Source organism: Schistocerca americana, chromosome 1, assembly GCF_021461395.2.
Source record: "Schistocerca americana isolate TAMUIC-IGC-003095 chromosome 1, iqSchAmer2.1, whole genome shotgun sequence".
In the NCBI taxonomy this organism is placed as follows: Eukaryota; Metazoa; Arthropoda; class Insecta; order Orthoptera; family Acrididae; genus Schistocerca; species Schistocerca americana.
This window is the reverse complement of record NC_060119.1, coordinates 735,802,193-735,820,511: the sequence shown is the minus strand read 5'-3', so window position 1 is coordinate 735,820,511 and position 18,319 is coordinate 735,802,193. Positions and strand designations below refer to the sequence as shown.

The window sequence follows — 18,319 nt, the reverse complement described above, 5'->3', positions numbered from 1 at the left end:
AGTTTAGGGTTATGTCCTATTTTATATTACAATCCTGTATGAATGATACAAATAAATGACAATCAACTGGGAAATTCTCAAGAGAAGTCAGGCATAATCTAAACTTAAACCCCATTTATTTTTATGAACTTCAAGATAATGTATGTTAGAATTGAGTTTGTACAATGTACTTAAATCTCATTATGTACTGTAACTTGTACATACTACTCATTCCAGAAAAGTGTACATCAGATGCAGTGTTCAACTTTGTCCTCTAATGACAAAATAAATTTACTGGTTGTTGTTTTCACTAACAAAACCCACCTTCCCAATTTATCCTGTCAATAGTTAGCTCCATCATGTAACAACAGAATACTGGTTGAATTTATTTATCATTTTGATTTGTTCCATTTTCATTAACGAGGGATCTGATGTGACCTTTTTGTGTAAGACTTGTTGCCTTGAACCAGTTTCTACAAACTAACAAACTTGCTCTTTCTCCAACCAGTGAAGCGGTTCGCTCAGCCAAGCATAGCATGGCTTACAGTCTAAAACAGAATCCAAAACAGTTCAATGTTGTATTCTTGTTGAACACAAAGCAATGACTAAAAATTATAGAACAGAGATTTCAAACAAAAATTTATATTTCCACTTACTCATTACTCACTGGTTTTAAAAGCTCTGTTTTGGTTTTTTTGGTATCTTCTGTACTGATAATGACATTTTTGAGGAAAATGAACTTCCAGTTCTTCACCACTCTGACAAAATAACTGTGTCTGTCTTCTATTCTTAGTGATGGCACCGACTGCCATAGAAGGAAAATAAAATAAAATTCAGTGTTACTATCTTTTATTATACAGTTAACCTTTTTTGCTTCTAGTGTTACACTTCTTGTAGCATCAAGTGCTCTACTAGTTGTGATCACTTACACATGCCTGGAGTTTTGTTTTTTTTTAGTGAAGGAAACTGCTTTGTTGCAAATATTTTGTTATTTCTATTGCTGCAAAGTTTTGTTGCAAATATTTTGTTATTCTTATTGCTGAAAAGTTTTTATATCTTTCAAAGTAGCCACTGGATGAAGGATTGGATTTAAAGAGCATGTCTTTAAGTAAAACACATTTTTCTGTACATGTCTGGCATCTCCTCACCACTGCACAGTGTACATTATTTTGACATCATGAAGAGAAAACAGAGTTGTTTCATTTCTCAGAATGTTGCTCCAAACTTTACTAAAAAGCTCCTCACAAAGTGTCTTTCTGTATGTGGATGTGTGTAAAATGTCAACTGCCTTGTCTTCCTGGCACTGCTTGCACAATATAAAACTATTTACTATTCATTCCTTCCAACTTCAACTGTTACTGGACAAAATCACATTAGAAATGGAACAACTAGCTCTGTCAATAGTCCTCTCTTCTCCTATCTGTCACAGCAACCGTCAGTTTTTCACTTTTTGCACTACAAATATTATTTGCTCTATGTGCTCACCATAAAAAACTACCTCTTACATTGCATGCTAATATTATCACACCAGTGTCTCTCAGGAAAGCACATACATCATATTTCTTCATTTTAATTTCATTTTGTATTTCTGCAGACATGACAGCTCTTTTGTTTCACACAGCTCCTGTCAAATTCTTCAGCAATTCATGTACCAAAATCGTATTTGTGCACAATCTAGCTACAAATGCAAGCTAACCTGTTCCATCAAAATTCTCCAAACAGCAACACTGAGTTCATCACCACTTACTTCATGATATTCACCACTTCTGTGACAATTTCCCAAATAATCATCATCAATTGGCTTGCTGACAAATTCTTCACCTGCTAGATGACACGTGAAAGCTAGACTTGTCAGTCACATTGAGATGTTTCATAACTTCACTCAACAATGGTCAGTTTCGATGGAAATGCTATGTCTGCTGGTTCGCAGTCTGCAATCACTGGACAGTAGCAACGAAAGTAATGTGTTCACATCAGAATTTCAATATTATTTAGTGGAATTTTTCACAAACAGTGTTTAAACAATGTCTTGCTAGGTGGCACCAAATCAATGAGATTTTAGTGTCATGAAGAGAAGATGTCAGCCATGGAAGTTCTACAACAAACTCAGTAAGCCTTAGCACTCGTATTGGAAAATTATTAACTCCAGAGAGGTGGAGGAGTACATGCTCCGAAACAGCTAGTAACTTAGAAAAATGTTTGTGATCTGCATCTGTAAATATACATATTATTTTATCTCATTCTGGAAATTTATCAAAGAACAAAGTAGAATTTCCTTCACACTTCAGAGATGTACTTGTCCTCTTGCAAGTCCTCAGCCACTGGTTCACTGAGTTTTCATTCCTTCCTCATCCTACTTAGTGAGTATTTTTCTGTTCTGTAACAAACTTTTTCTTACTTTTCCCAGTGTAACAAGACATTCAGCATGTCTCATTTTATTAGCGATTATTATCCTACACTTTTCATTTTCAGTTGAACTACGATTGCATTTTCTGACTAATATGAAAATTGTCAAACATTTTTAAGAACTTTTACTTTCCCTCATTCTGAACAACCATATTATATTCTGTCGGCCTGGATTTTAAATTTCAATGATATCAAAATCCATTATCTTTATTAATTTATTATACGTAACAAACAAAAACAGACTCCTCTAGAGACTATACAATTTTCATTTTGGGTATAGAACTTAATTTTTATATTAAAACAAGAATGTAAGTTTAGGAGGCAAGGGGTACTTCAGCCTTCACTGATAAATGTTGATTGTTACTTGGCTGGTTCCACTGTTCCACTGAAAAGGTTATGACTGGGTACTCCTTCTTAGGGCGCTATCATTTTGACAGGGACTTGATGCGATATCTTAAACCATTTGTGAGATGGGACAGGTGTCCGAATGGTTCACTCCGCACATGTGGAGACCAGTATACTGCACACATGCATTTTCTTTTGATTAGAAATGGATATGGATTTTCTCCCAAGTTGGAAGAGAGGTTCACTATGTTAGCAATGTGTGATCTGGCAGGCATCAAAAGTGAACTCACAGTGGCTTCTATTTTTCACTGTGAGCTATCCGGGTTTAATGTAGTGGGTTGTTTGATTTTGAAATATCACAAAATATCTGCACCCTCTGTTGAAAGGTTAGGCAATTCACATGGGGATAATGTGCGATGCAAAGGACTGCAGCCAGTGACTGGCTCATTACACTGGGTGGACAGCAGAGCAAGCATGCCAGCTGTTATGCAGACCTTCTCAAACAATCTCCAAGGAAAGCACATTTTTAATTGTATGTGTTTTCAGTAATTTGGTCCACATTGTTATTGTTGTCTTGTTCTAGTTTGATGCGGTTCTGAACCCCCCCCCCCCCCCCCTCCCCGTAACTATTCCTTGATGTTTCTGGATGTGTTCTTTCAACTTGCCCCTTCCATTAGTCAATTCACTAAACTGTCCGTTAGTTACACAATCTATTGAATAAATCTCCAGCATTTTTCTTATTAAAATTTCTATTCATCTCTTGTCACACTACAAGGTGCTAGCCAAAATTTTTGGGACTGGTGCTGTCATAAGTTGAAAACCTTACCTTTGGACTAATGCTCACAATCACCCTCAAAGTAGTTCCCATCCGCACGTACACACCAGTCCCAGCACTTCCGCCACTGGTCAAGCATTCTCTGGAAGTCCTGTTCTTGAGGGTGTTTATCACCACCAGCGATGCTTCTTGAATCCTCTCTACAGTGTCAAACCGACATCCTTTCAACTTGAGTTTCAGTTTTGGGAATGGTTCAAAGTCGCAAGGTGCCAGATCTGATGAGCACGTTGGGTGGGGTACAACTGCCATGTTGTTTTTTCCAAAAAAGTCTTGGTGAGCAAGGACGTGTGACAGGGTGCGTTGTTGTGATGCAGCAGCCAGTTCCCTTGATGCCAAAGTTCGGGTCGTCGTCACCGCAAGTTTTCATGGAGCCATCGCAAAACGCCACAGTAGCATGCGGAATTCACTGTTTGGTTCCCTTGGTAACAAAGAAAACGATGATCACGCTTTTCACTTTGCTCTTCACCTGCCCTCGCTTTTTTGGGTCTTGGAGAGCCCTGGCTCTTCCACTGGGACAATTGTTGCTTTATCCCCCAAACACTTGAATCATTGCAAGGATCTCCATAGCACTTCTCCAAAGATTCACACAGAATTTGATGCACACGCACTGTTCTATTTGCGGATCCATCGTAAAATCGCCACACACCAAACGCAGAGTATTATGGAAATTACTGTGGACATGCAACACGTCCTCCCAGTTGAATGGCCACTCCACACACTGACTCATCAGATATGCAGCTCTCACCACCTAGCAGTGCAAAGATCTACTACTCCTACTTTCCAGATGGCGGCACCAGTCCTGAAAATTTTGGATTTCACCTCGTATTTATCACACAGGTTTGACTTCCATATAAGGCCACACTAGTGACAAATACTTTCTGAAAAGCTTCCTAATACTTAAAATGTATATTCCATGTAAACATATTTCTCTTTTTTACAAAAGCTGTTCTTGTTACTGGCAGTTTGTATTTTATACCCTCTTCATTTCTACCCCTGTCCACTAACTTGCTGCCCCATATGACAAAACATCTTTTACTTTTTAGTGTCCAATTTCCTAATCTAATTCCTTCAGAATTATCAGATTGAATTTTATTGAGCTCTATCACTCATATATACATTAATCTTATACCATATTTTCAAGACACTAATAATTCCATTTATATGATTTTCAAAGTCCTTTACCACCTGTGACAAAAGTACATGGTTATCAGCACACCCCAAAGTTTTCATTCCGCTCTTCCTGAATTTTAATTCTTTATTCCATATTTCTTCTTGGTTTCCTTTACTACTACTTGCCGCATGTAAAAACTGGATAATATGGGAGTTCAGCAGCAATCCATCTCACTGCCTATTCAACACTATCATATCGTCCCTGACTTTTGCAACTGTATTCTGCTTTCTGTATAAAGTGTATGTAAGCTTCACTCCCTGCATTTTATTACTGATGCCTCCAGAATTTAAAATAGTGTATTTGTCTTTCTTCAGCCATCTGCATAGGTTATTTATAAGGTCAATATTGCTTCGAAAATTTTTCAGAACCCAAATCAGTCTTTCTCCACGTTGGCTTTTACTAGTTATCCCACTATTCTGCAGATATCTGTGCTATTACCTTGCAGCCAAGACTTATTAAACTGATGGTTGGTAGAACTCATACCAGTCAGTACCTTCCTCGCTACTGTACAAGAATTATAGCACTCTCTTCCTGTCTGAGGATATTACGCCTGTCTCTCATCTCTGTGTGGGGAACTACTAAATAAAATTTCTGAATTATACGGTGTCTCAGCTTTGTTAATGACAGATGTCATTTAATCGCCATGATATATACATTCTGGGTAAATATAGTAGTACGTTACTTGAAGTTAAAATACTTTCTAATTGTTCCCACACATTTTCTGGCGCCAAAACAGGAAACAAGCAACATGGATGAGGACTTTTTGAACCTATAGGGCAGCTACAATAGTTCAAGAGGACTCCCACATCAATTCTGAGTACCTACAAGGAGGAATTTCTTCATGCATAACATACAGTGCATGCTCCCAGCTCTGTCATCTACATATTGTGGCCTTCAGCTTATTTTCATCCAGCTTACTGCTTGTAAACTAGCTGATAGAATAATATTTGAATAGTGTGTAGAAGAATGATTTGATTACATAACAAGTGCATAGCATAAATTGTCTTTCCAAGTTAAAATATAAACAAGGAACACAGCATTCCAACGGTACACACTTCAGTAATCAAATACATTTTTTTGATGACTCCACACCCAAAAATGAGATAGAATATATTAGCAGTTGTTTGCAGGAACTTTGGCTAGTTTAATGACCTTGGATGACACTATCCATGACTGACTTGATGACACAGATGTCTTACATGTGAAGACTATACAAACTCTGAAGCATGTGAATTGAAGGCCAAATATAATACTGAGGGAAGACATCCAGTTGCCATGACTGGCAGGATGACTTCAGAGGGTTTTTCACGCAGTTCTGTAGTCACACACCACTGATCAAGTCAGAGCCATTTTCCAGTGACACTGAGGAACAGACATATTTTTTGGGAATAGTTTGAATCCTCTTTTGATGCAGACCCGAACTTGTCAACTGTCACCAAACATATATTTACCTGGACTGGGAATTCAAGAGTTTGGTACAAGGCACTGCTGCAACTGCAGCTGCTTACGAACAAACCAAGAAAATTTTATGTGCACATTATGGTGATACAAACAGAATTATCCAGGCACATCTTGACTATCTGGAAGATGTCACCCCTGTAACATCTGACTCTCCAGAATCCCTTAACAGTTATTGAACACAATACATGCATTCAAGCTCTACAGGCACTAGGAGAGAATGTAGAGACTTACTAGTCACATTTCAATTCCAAAAATACTTCATACTTTCTTGTACGACATATTTAGATGCTGAATAATTAAATAATTGTCAGAAGGGAACATCCTTTAACTGATGAAATTCCTGTCAGAAGAGGAAGAAGGGGCACTGACAGATCGAAAGATTTGTGGGGAAAGTTGCAGATTAACATTGTACCATATACAGTGGCCCTCAACGTTCGACCTAAATCAGGATGTGCAGCATGCAAGCCCGTACAGAAGGTAGATGTCTTTTGTGCATTTTGTGAACACCTTGGTCACAGGGACAAGACAGCAAGAAAGTAAAGGTTATTCAGGTGAGCCTCAAGAGTTTGAGATGTAGCAATATGTGCTTTCTTTGCCTCAACCAGGGTCACACAGAAAAGGATTGTAGAAAGAAAGGAAAAGCACAATGCCTCTTTTGCAAGAAAAGCCCATCAAAAATCAGTGTGCAATAACATTTTACTTCATCGATTACTCCTACCAAACACAGTTCAGTAGGCAATGTGAATACCGGATGTTCAGGATTTACTTATCTTCAGTGTGTATTTTACAAGGTCTATAGGTGTAAGACTTACACACTGCATTTTAGATAGTGGCAGCAAATCTAGCTTCATCGGTAGATCACTGATTGGCAATTTACAACTGGAATTTGAGTCTTTATGCACTATGTCACACACTTGTTGTTTAGGCCACGTGACGCTGAGAAGCATATTGAACAATTCTCATGTTTCAGTTACAGCATTTGTGAATTTTCACTCATTTTTTAGACATTCTGTTAGTATCTCAAGATTTCCCAAGGCAACACATTACTACTTTACAACTGGCTGATCCCACAGAGGGATACAATGATCTTCCCATAGAGCTACTAATTGGAACTGATGACTTTAAAATTGTTAAGGACACCTTCAAAATTTGGATGGATCCTTAGCAGAAACCACCCAAGGATTTTGTAAATCAAGCTGCTGCTATCCTCATAAACCTGCCATTTATTCAAGCACTTGTCAATACAGCCTGAAACTTCTGGGATTTAAAGACAATAGGAATACCTGGCTATCAGGACTGACCAATCACTGAGATAGATTCAGCAGTTCTTTGGGAAGTTCACGCTTCCTATTCTATCGGGGATCTGTGAAGGGTAATGTGTCTTCCAACAAAATTAACAGTCATTCTTCCAAGTAATATCTTTGATGATGAAAAATGCTTCCCACTTTGCAGAGGCATCTAGAGAAGAATGACATCTTCAATTCCAAATACGAGACACAGATGTCAAATCACATCTGAAATGAATATTTCATTCTGGCTCCACAGCAAAATTTTCAGTCAACACCTTTCATTTTACTTATCAAATAGTGATGAAAAATAGAGAGGGAAGGATCACGTGGCGAGTCATATTCGACAACTTTACATGAAGAAATCTGCCCCTGACTTAATGTCATCCTGGAAGCAGGGCTAACCTTTGTGCCGAAGTAACCGCAGTATTCAAGAATTTTAGAATGCAACGTTTTGCCATCATAGCAGATATTACCTAGGCCTTTTTGGCAGGTTTTCTCCATCCAGACATCAGAGACCTAGTGAAGTTTTTGTAGTGCAGCAACCATAATCAATGATTACAAATGAAGCAAGCATCATACAAAGAAGAGCTACTTGCCAATTTAAATGACTTCCCTTTGGGCTTAAATGTAGCCCATTCCTACTTTAGCTGCAGTGAGTGAATTAGCAGGTTCATACCAACCACAGTTTCACATTGTTAGTGCCTAATTAGATTGTAACACTTATATGGAGGACTGGGCAGCAGGCACAGCAGGAAAAAAAATATGTTCAAATGGCTCTGAGCACTATGGGACTTAACTTCTGATGTCATCAGTCCCCTAGAACTCAGAACTACTTAAACCTAACTAACCTAAGGACATCACACACATCCATGCCCGAGGCAGGATTCGAACCTGCGACCGTAGCGGACGCGCAGTTCCAGACTGTAGCACCTAGAATTGCTCAGCCACGACGGCCGGTCACAGCAGACAAAAATGGTGGTATAGCTGTTTACTATTGGCTAACCTCACTCATGAATCAAATCAAGCTGCCTACGTTGCAATGGGCAACGAACTCTCAGCAACTGGTCGGAAACTGGAAATCAAAAGGACGACTGATCACGACAACTTCTCATATGTGGAAGTTTAATGGGCTGGAGTAGATGATAATTTTGTGTGGATCAGTCTGAAAATATCAATAAAATATCACAGTTGGCAGTGATCAAAATAGGTTTGTTACAAGCAGTCACTAGTTTTTATGAGGCACCCACGATAGAAAAAAAATTTGTTTAAAGATACTTGGATACTTGAACTAGGGCGATCTGGAATTCTGCCTCAGCCTCTAGCCACTTAGTGGCACACTTGGATGTCAGCCCTTCAAAGCCTATCACACACTTACGAACCATGATGAATCAAAGACTCTGAAGGAGGAAGAACTTGCACCCTCTTTTTTTTTAAATACTCAGAGCAAGCATAGGTGCAGTCCTGTAGTCAGGTGCACTGTAAAAATTAAATCTCACATCAAATTGGTGTGTCACAGAAGTGCATGAATACCCACGAAGAGCGTTATGCAGCCACAACTGCAATTTCTGACAGCATTAACGAGGACGAGACTTTTACATTACTACTTCAAGGGTACCAAGACAGAAATAAGTAGAGCAACTATGATCTAACTCCATGGTGACACTTGCTTGGCTAAAGGGTAATCCCCATACTTGAAAATCTTTTGTATGCAACAGGGCTATGGAAATTCAAAGGTACACCTCACCATCCCAGTGGGCGCATTATTCAGGTAGAGAGAATTTTGTGCATCATCTATCAAGAGCCAGAATTCCTCAAGCCTTACACACAATGACATATTTTGGAACATATGGAAGCCTTGGCTTTCACAACAGCCCTGTCAATAGCCAAATGAATGTCTACACCTGCTTTGTTGCCAAACTATAAAAACTTACATTTGCACCCACAGATTCTCCTTGAGGAGACACCCCAGTCACTGACAGATACTGAAAGATTTAGTTCCTTCTGGAAACTACTGCAAATAACAGATAACTCTCTTCAACTGACATGGTGAATTTACCGTGGAAGAAATGGTAGCAGCTTGACATTGTTGATTTGCAGGGCCATTGTATGCCACAGTAGGAAGAATCAAAATTAAAGCCTATACTGTGCTGTGATGAGAACCATTCACCTAGAGCTAGTCCACAATGCATCAACCGATTGATTCCAGGTTGCCACTATAAAGACATATTGGCAGACATGATATTCAACAAACCTTTTACAGTGACGATGCACAAATGTTCCAAACAAACAACAAAGAGATATTGGAACTGTGGTCAGCCATCTCTGATGATAAGACCCACAAATACTTCGCTCAACAAGGCATAACTTGGAAATTTATAGCTCCACAGGTGGCTTGATGGGTAGGATTCTGGCAAAAAATCATTGGCTCAAACAAAAGATGCCCCTCGAAAGTACTCTGAGTATGGACGAAGAAGGGCTGGTGACTGTACTTGTGAATACTGAAGCTGCCCTGTACTCATGGCCAATTCTCAAATTGAAGATAAAGTACTCACTGCAGCACACTTACAATACTGCCAACAGGACCTGAACCACCAACTGTAGAAGACTTGATGAGGGAGTTCAGACTCCATTAGAAAATGGCACCAGATTTTTGGAAGCATTGGAGTAAGGAGTATCTTGTGCTTTTGTGCAGCTTTCACTAAGTCAAACACCCAAATGGAGGACTGGTAAGGATCCAAGTCAGTGACATGGTTCTTCTGCACAATGTAGTTCTTCCACAGTACATATGGAGAAGCCAAGACTTCAGGACCTGAAAGACGACAGAGATGGAGTCCCATGCACCGCCATCCTTGTAACTGCCAATGGAAGACACCTCGCACGACCTGTCCAGCTGGTCGTGCATCTGGAGGTAGACCAGATTGGGGAGGATTTGGGGAATTGATAGAACGATGTTTCTGAATTGTGTCGTACCCTTACTTTGTTAATGACATGTTATCTTACTTCCATGATTTTTATGTTATTTGACATTAAAATACTTTTTAATTGTTCCCACACCCTGTATACTAGATGGTACAGTTTTGTCACAATAGGCTGTCCCAACAATCTTCAAAATTCTGAGGATATCATTTCTACTCCAACTAACCTTTACAAAAACCAAATTTTATCAATTCTAGTTTATACAGTTTTCCATATGCTGTTGTGCTCTTCAGTCTCAAGACTGGTTTGATGCAGCTCTCCATGCTAGTCTATCCAGTGCAAGTATCTTCATCTACGAGTAACCACTCCAATTTACATCCACTTCAACCTGCTTGCTGTATTTATATCTAGGTATTCCACTACAATTTTTAGCCCTCACACTTCCCTTCATTAACAAACTGACTATTCCCTGACGCCACCAGATTTGTCCTAACAACTGATCCCTGTATTTAGTCAAGTTGTACCATACATTTCTTTTCTCTGGGATTCTGTCACCTACGGCCCAGCAACCAGCCACACAGCAATGCGCCATGATTGCCGCCCTTCCAGGATGCCAGCAAAACAACCATGGAACATCACACCACAGCAGCTGCCACAGTACCAGGTGGCACTATGTTCACTGTATGCACCACTGCTACTATTGGCATTATCTCATCTCCGCAAGACATGTGCAACCACTACACTTTGCTGATATTATTTCACCATGTGACTTACAGGACACCGCCTGGCCTCCCTGCAGCCAGTGCATGTCAAGATTCACAGTTTTTTTAGATTAATATCGACGGTTACGTGGTCTGTCAATCAGAATTCCATTCATTGAGCACATAGTACTTCCAGGCTTTACATCAGCCATGCCATGGCCTATCAGTCAGAAGCTATGGCCTCATGCACGGACATTGTAAGTGCATTGTTCAAAGACTACATCCACGTATGAACATATACCAGCTATGTCACTGGTACCCTGTATGGACAGACGAATATACTAAACTCAGTGACCATGGCTGGTATAAATGATATGGCTCCTAACTTCTGAGAAACTGTTACTCTATATTGTTTCATTCTTGTATCATATCTGGACAATCTTTTAGTTGGGTTATTCTGAAGCTGCTTTATGTTGAACTGTTTTGATGTGTTACATCAATAAAGTTCCATTATTATTTGGCTACCTGCACACATCCATTCATAAGTAGCACGCATTATCCACAAATGAACTTTACAAATTCCGTACCTCACTCATTATTAGTTATTCAATTTATCTACCCAGTCTTAAGCATTCTTCTACAGCAACATTTTTCTAAAGCTTCTTTTCTCTTTTTGTCTGAAATGCTTATCATCCAAGTTTCACTACCGTACAATGCTACGTTACAAACAAATACTTTCTGAAAATACTTCCTGATAGTTAAATTTATATTTGATGTTAACAATTTCTTGTTTTTTCAGAAATGCTTTTTGTTATTTCCTATCTGCAATTTATATCCTCTCTACTTTGGCCATCATCAGCCATTTTTCTGCCCAAACAGCTAAAATCATCTAATACTTTTAGTATTTCATTTCCTAGTCTAATGCCCTAGCTTGACTTGACTGCATTCCATTACCCTTGTTTTAATTTTATTGACATTCATTTCATAATCTCCTTTCAAGACACTATCCATTCTGTTCAACTGCTCTTTCAAGCCGATGGGCCAGAATTGTAATGTTATCGGCAAACCTCAGAGTTTCTATTTCTTCTCCCTAAATTTTTCAAATTCCTTTTCCAAACATCATCTGCATTTCCTTTACAGATTGAACAACATTGAGTATCTGCAACAACCCTGTCTCACACCCTTCAACTACTGCTTTCCTTTCATGTCTTTCAACTTAGACAACAGATATTCAATACATAATGCAACACATTCTTCTCCTGAAGGCAGGTGGGTTTTATTCAGGATTCCGATACTCTACATTTTTTTCACTATTTTGGCTACAAAACCCTATTTTTCAACATAATCTCTGTCCAATGCAAAGGCCTTATGCCACCTTGCCCAAAGGGCCTGTATGCTTGCAAGGTACCACTCTTCTGGTCAGCGTCAGAGCCGACATATTGCTGCATCAATAACCTCCCCACCATCCACGTACTACTTCCTGCAGAATGCAACCTTGCCGGTCGGAGTGGCCAAGCGGTTCTAGGCGCTACAGTCCGGAACCGCGCGACCGCTACGTTCGCAGGTTCAAATCCTGCCTCAGGCATGGATGTGTGTGACATCCTTAGGTTAGTTAGGTTTAAGTAGTTCTAAGTTCTAGGGGACTTATGACCTCAGCAGTTGAGTCCCATAGTGCTCAGAGCCATTTTGAATGCAACCTTCATTGGGCCAAGAAGATGGAAGTCTGAAGGTGCGCAATCAGTGGTGGACAAGGAAGAACAGTACAACGAAGTTTTGCAAGTTGCTCTCAGGTGTGCATACTTGTGTGAATCCTTGTGTTGTCATGGTGAAGGAGAAATTGAAATTTTCTGGGCTGTTAAGCTGCATCATATTTCTTCTAAATAATTGATGTTTTGACCCCAAGGTTCTGGTTGACTTTTCTGAACGGTACCCCTTTCCCTAAACATGTCCAGTCCTTTTCCTTCACTTCTCTTCCTTCCCCTTCAACTCTTCTGCCAGGAGAAAGAGTCACTGACTCTGAAACGTTGTGTGTGTGTGTGTGTGTGTGTGTGTGTGTGTGTGTGTGTGTGTGTGTGTGTTTTCCCCTGCCACTGCTTGGTGAGTAGATTTTTTCTCTCTCCATTTTTGTGTCACTCATTCTTTCTCAACTGAGCCAATTCTCGTCTTTGTATTCTTACTGTCAATGGAACTTTACACTCCAACATCCAATTGTATTGTTTTGAAATGAAGACAAATATATCTAAACAGTATGACAATTATGGCTCAACTGATATTTCTGAGGAACTAAAGGAAACGATATAGTACAGGACTTACGCTCATGAACTGCTCATGAAGATGTAAGCTTCCAACAGAACAACTGTCTAATTTTCAATGAAATAACATTTATAAATGTCTAAAAAAAGTGGTTTAATGAAATCAAAATAGCTTGTGTCTACCAAAAGCTAAAAAGTGGAAAACATTTTCATTGTGGTCTGCTGACATCGGATCACTTCAGTTTCCTGAATTACCCATTCAGAGTCTATGTTGAATTGCACTCCCATTTTAAATCTACAAAAAAATTAAAAAGATCATTCTAGTTTGCATTAGTTTCCACATCTGATGTTAAAACGAATGTTATATGTATCATGAGTTAAGTACACAAAGAGTGATACTAAGAAACAGATGGGCTAGCCAGCTTTATCAGGACAAGTGCCAATAGGGGATATGGATAGTGGACAATGTTGAGGGATAAAATGTCCACGGCCGCACATACGTAACATCTTGGAGGAGGTCACTACTGTAATGATAGCGTGCAGATTTGATGTAGAGTGGAAACTGCTTCTTAGATTGATAAGTTCATTTTATAAATAAGTACATAATGAATTGATTATATCATAAATGCAATTATCAACATGTTCTAGGACAAATGTGAACAAACGTGAAACAAATGTCAGAGCTTACTGAAATATAGAACATCCTTCAACTTTTGATGTAACAAAACATGGTGAGAGTGAATTAGACTTATTTTTTTAAAAAAAATATTTCTGTTAGTTAAGCTACGATGAGCAAGGTGATGTCAGCACCAACGTTTTCCCCAAATATATTGCTTGTTACCAGGAAATCACAACAAACATCTGAATTTGTTATATTTCTATCAATTTAGTTTACATTTGTATAACACTAATAGTGATCTCCTTACATGAGGGTTGCTCTTGAGATTAAAAATTTTACAGAGGTCAGCGCGACGAAATGTTTATACATCTTATGCATAATGTCTGTTTGCAATATTAAAAAGCAATTATTTCTATAAAAATTCAAGAGCAAAACCATGCAGGATAGCATATACATTATAAGCAGGCCGCCAATTTGCACAGGACAACTTGCAAATATAAAGCTTTCAAGCACAGCTGCAGTGTTCATCAAATGAACTAAGCATCACGTAGATTTACAATTAGAATGCCATTTCTGGGAATTATTTCAGTATGATAGCAAATGGTGTAACACAATGCTGTCATGAGAAAAAGAAAATCGGGGAAGGAAGGGGGTGCTGAACTTTTACACCTTCAATGTATGTCCCTGATGAAGAGCTATAAATGTGGAAAATTATATACTATAGATGAAATGTCTAAGAACATGTTTGCACAACGATCACATTGGACATAATACTAAGTAAAACTAGCTGGATTAAGACTTAATCTACCATACAATTCATTTGTCTTGACACTGTGAAGCTGTTGTAAAACATAAAAACAGAACACAGGACTACGAAATATTATAATACCAAATTCTGCATGTGAACACAGTAGTCAAATATCAAAACAGTACAACAATGTAGTTAACAACACTGACAGTGTCCATTGTTATCTTTAACACAGTGATTGTGAGCCAGTTGGTCTGATATCAGAATACCTCATGAAACACACAGTGCTCTTCTGTATTACATCACCTAATTTGCACACAACACCTACAAATCTTGTTTGTTACATTCTTCCTCTCTGATTTAATGACAATTTAATTATATGACCACAGCTAAAAATTAAAAAGTAATTAAAAACACTGTTTTTGCAATTCAGGAAGCAAGATTAGGGTTTAATGTTCCATTGTTGACAAGGTCATTAGAAATGGAGCATATGCTCAAATTGGGGAAGGAGTAGTGGTGCATCCTTTTGAGGGCACAATCTCGGTACTGCCTAAAGGGATTTGCGGAAAGCATGGAAAACCTAAATCTGCATTACTGGATGGGCATTTGAACCACTGTCCTCCCGAGTTCAAGATCAGCGTCTTTAGCACTGTGCCACCTCGCTTGGTTTTATACATTTAAGTTACACTCGCATTGACATGCCAAAGAACATGTTGGTGATTGAGCTATTTGCAATATTTTTGTACTCTCTTTATCTCTAGAAAATTTCTGTTGTCATTAAAATACACTAACTGAACTTAACTGTTGATTGCACAACTTGCGATATAAAGTATTCATACTGCAACTTTGAGATAGGTCTTGCAGATTCATGGTAGGCATTGAAGTGTTTATAGGATCACAGCCAAATTGCTTTCGACACCTTTCCTAAGGCACTGCAGATACCATTTGTTTCACAGTTTGCCATTTTTCTGGAAGCATATACTTTCAGATAATTGGTTGCTCACGTACAAGAATTTGGCAAAAGTCAGTAACAGTAAGTCAGACTGTTTGAAAGTGCATAAATATAATACCTAAAACAATAATAATTTTGCAATGATATGATACCCTGAGTTTTTTAAGACTCATCACAGCCACCACAATATTTCCTCTTTCTTCCCAACAGTGATGTTAGTTACAGTAACAAGTCATCTTTTTCTTGAAGATGGCCAGTGAGCATCATATTTTTGCTTAGGTTTTCCTCATGGTCACTTATTATTGGTTTCCAGAATTTATGCAGCTTTGGCCCTAGTTGGGAGTTCCTGCTCTCATGACATGTCCCTAACAGATAAGTCCAACTTCCTTCACTTTCATCATCATAGTAGATATGCCAAATTTCTGCCAGACAAACAGAAAATGTATGAAAATGCCCTTTACCCAATGTGGAACACACATTTTCTTGATATGGAGACACGTATCATTAGTGACATTTATTGTCTAGCACTCTGTGCCAAACAGTGCTACACGGTGAATGTCTGTCTTGTATATCTTGCCCTTCACATACATCAGCCTCTATTTGTCCCAGAGCACACTGTGATGTTTCACTATGGCATCCAAATGGATCTGGTTCTACATGTTTTGTCACTACTGATGGTGCCACGGTGTCATGGCACCTTTCCTAAACATCCAGTGTCTCAGGTTTGCGATATCTTCTCAAAATTAGTCATGTAACAGAAATTTTATTCTAGTTATTCCTTTATGACGCAGCATAATTTGGATTAATGTATTTCCACAACATCAGTATTGGCTGACTGTCTATGTTATGCACCTAGTCATAGAATTACATTGTTTTATTTTGTCGTTGTTTCATCTCCTGTTTATCTCTGATGTTATTTTTTGTAGATGGAAATATTAAAAAAACACTTAAGCTTATTTTGTCACAGCCTGTGCCACCCTCTTCATATCAGAGTATTACGTACATCCAACATCCTGCATTATTTATGAATTATTTAGGAATAAAGGAGATGATTCACCTAAAGGCAGAAGCATTGCGTCGTGAACACACACACACACACACACACACACACACACACACACACACAGTCTTCCTACATTGTGCTCATTCGACTGCCAGCTGTTTTCCAGCCCATGACGAGTGTACTGGGGTGAGGTGGGGATGCAGTGTGGAGTGGTGTGAGGGATGGAGAGAGGCGGGAGGAAGGGAGTGGGTTGGGGGAAAACGTCTAGTGTCTCGGAAAGTGGGAGCCATCCGTGGGCTAGCTAGGGGTGCAGGTAGAGGGGGCACGTGGCACTAGATTTCACAGACTAAGGCATGAGATGGCAGCACACAGCTAGCTGACACATATTGGGCAGCGGTAATAAGAAAGGTGTGTGTGTGTGTGTGTGTGTGTGTGTGTGTGTGTGTGTGTGTTTCTGTGCGAGCGCGCCCACACACACACACACACACACACACACACACACACACACACACACACACACACACACACACACACTTTTTGGTGGGGGGGGGGGGGGCGGGGTGAGTTACCTTAGATTTAGGCCAAGAGGTTACGGGAGCGAAGGATGTGCTGCAAGGATAGCTCCCGTCTGCACAGCTCAGAAAAACTGGTGGTGGCTGGGAGGATTCATATGGCAAGGGTTGCGAAGCAGCCATTAAAATCTTGCTTCTTGTGCTCTGCTGCATGTTGTGCCACTGTGTGGTCCACCTTGTTTTTTTGCAACAGTTTGACAGTGGACATTCATTCTGCTTGACAGCTGGTTGGTTATCACATCACTGTAAAATGCTGTGCAGTGGTTGCAGCAGAGCTGGTGTATAACATGGCTGCTTTCACTGGTGGCCCGACCTCTGATGGGGTAGGATAAGCTTGAGATGGGGCAGGAGTAGGAGGTGCTGAGTGGGTGGATTGGGCAGGTATTGCATCTGGGTCCTCCACAAGAGTATGATCCCAGTGGCAGGGGGTTGCAGGTGGGAGTGGCATAGGGATGGACTAGGATGTTGCGGAGTTTGGGTGTGTGGTGGAACACCACTTTGGGACGGGATGGAAGTATCTTGGGTAGAATGTCCCTCATTTCACCCACCCAGTATGTGTCAGCTAGTTGTGTGCTGCCATGTCACTCCCTAGTCTGTGAAACTGAGTGCTCAGCTGTCTGCCACATGCTCCATCTACCTGTACCCCTAGCCACCCCGCAGACAGCTCCTCACTCTCTCACGAGCCGCAGACACTTCCCCCCAATTACCTCCCTGCCTCTCTCCATCTCTCGCACCACCCCACACTGCACTCCCACCTCACCCCATTACACTCACCACGGGCTAGGAAAGAGCTGGCAGTTGAGCACAATGTAGGGAGACAGGCATGTGCATGTGTGTGTGTTTCTCCTACAGCTTGAGAAAGGAATTCCATTCTGAAAACTAGTAAAGTAAAGCTCCGTACCTTTTGTGTGTGTATCTGATGACGATGCAGCACTTATGTCTTTAAGTGAATCGTCTCCTTTATTCCTAAATAATTCATTATTCTCAACCAGAACTTTCTGTACATTATCCTACATTACTGTTGCATATATTCCAAATCTCTGTCTTCCTACACAGTTTTTGCCCTTAGC

The 18,319-nt window shown here is 39.8% G+C and overlaps 1 protein-coding gene across 14 annotated transcripts in view; it reads right to left on the bottom strand.

Moving 5' to 3' along the window:
* The window catches only part of LOC124610699 (C-Jun-amino-terminal kinase-interacting protein 4), a 262,056-nt gene that overhangs the window by 92,555 nt on the left and 151,182 nt on the right, over positions 1-18,319 (bottom strand). The gene's annotated exons all lie outside the window — the stretch shown is intronic.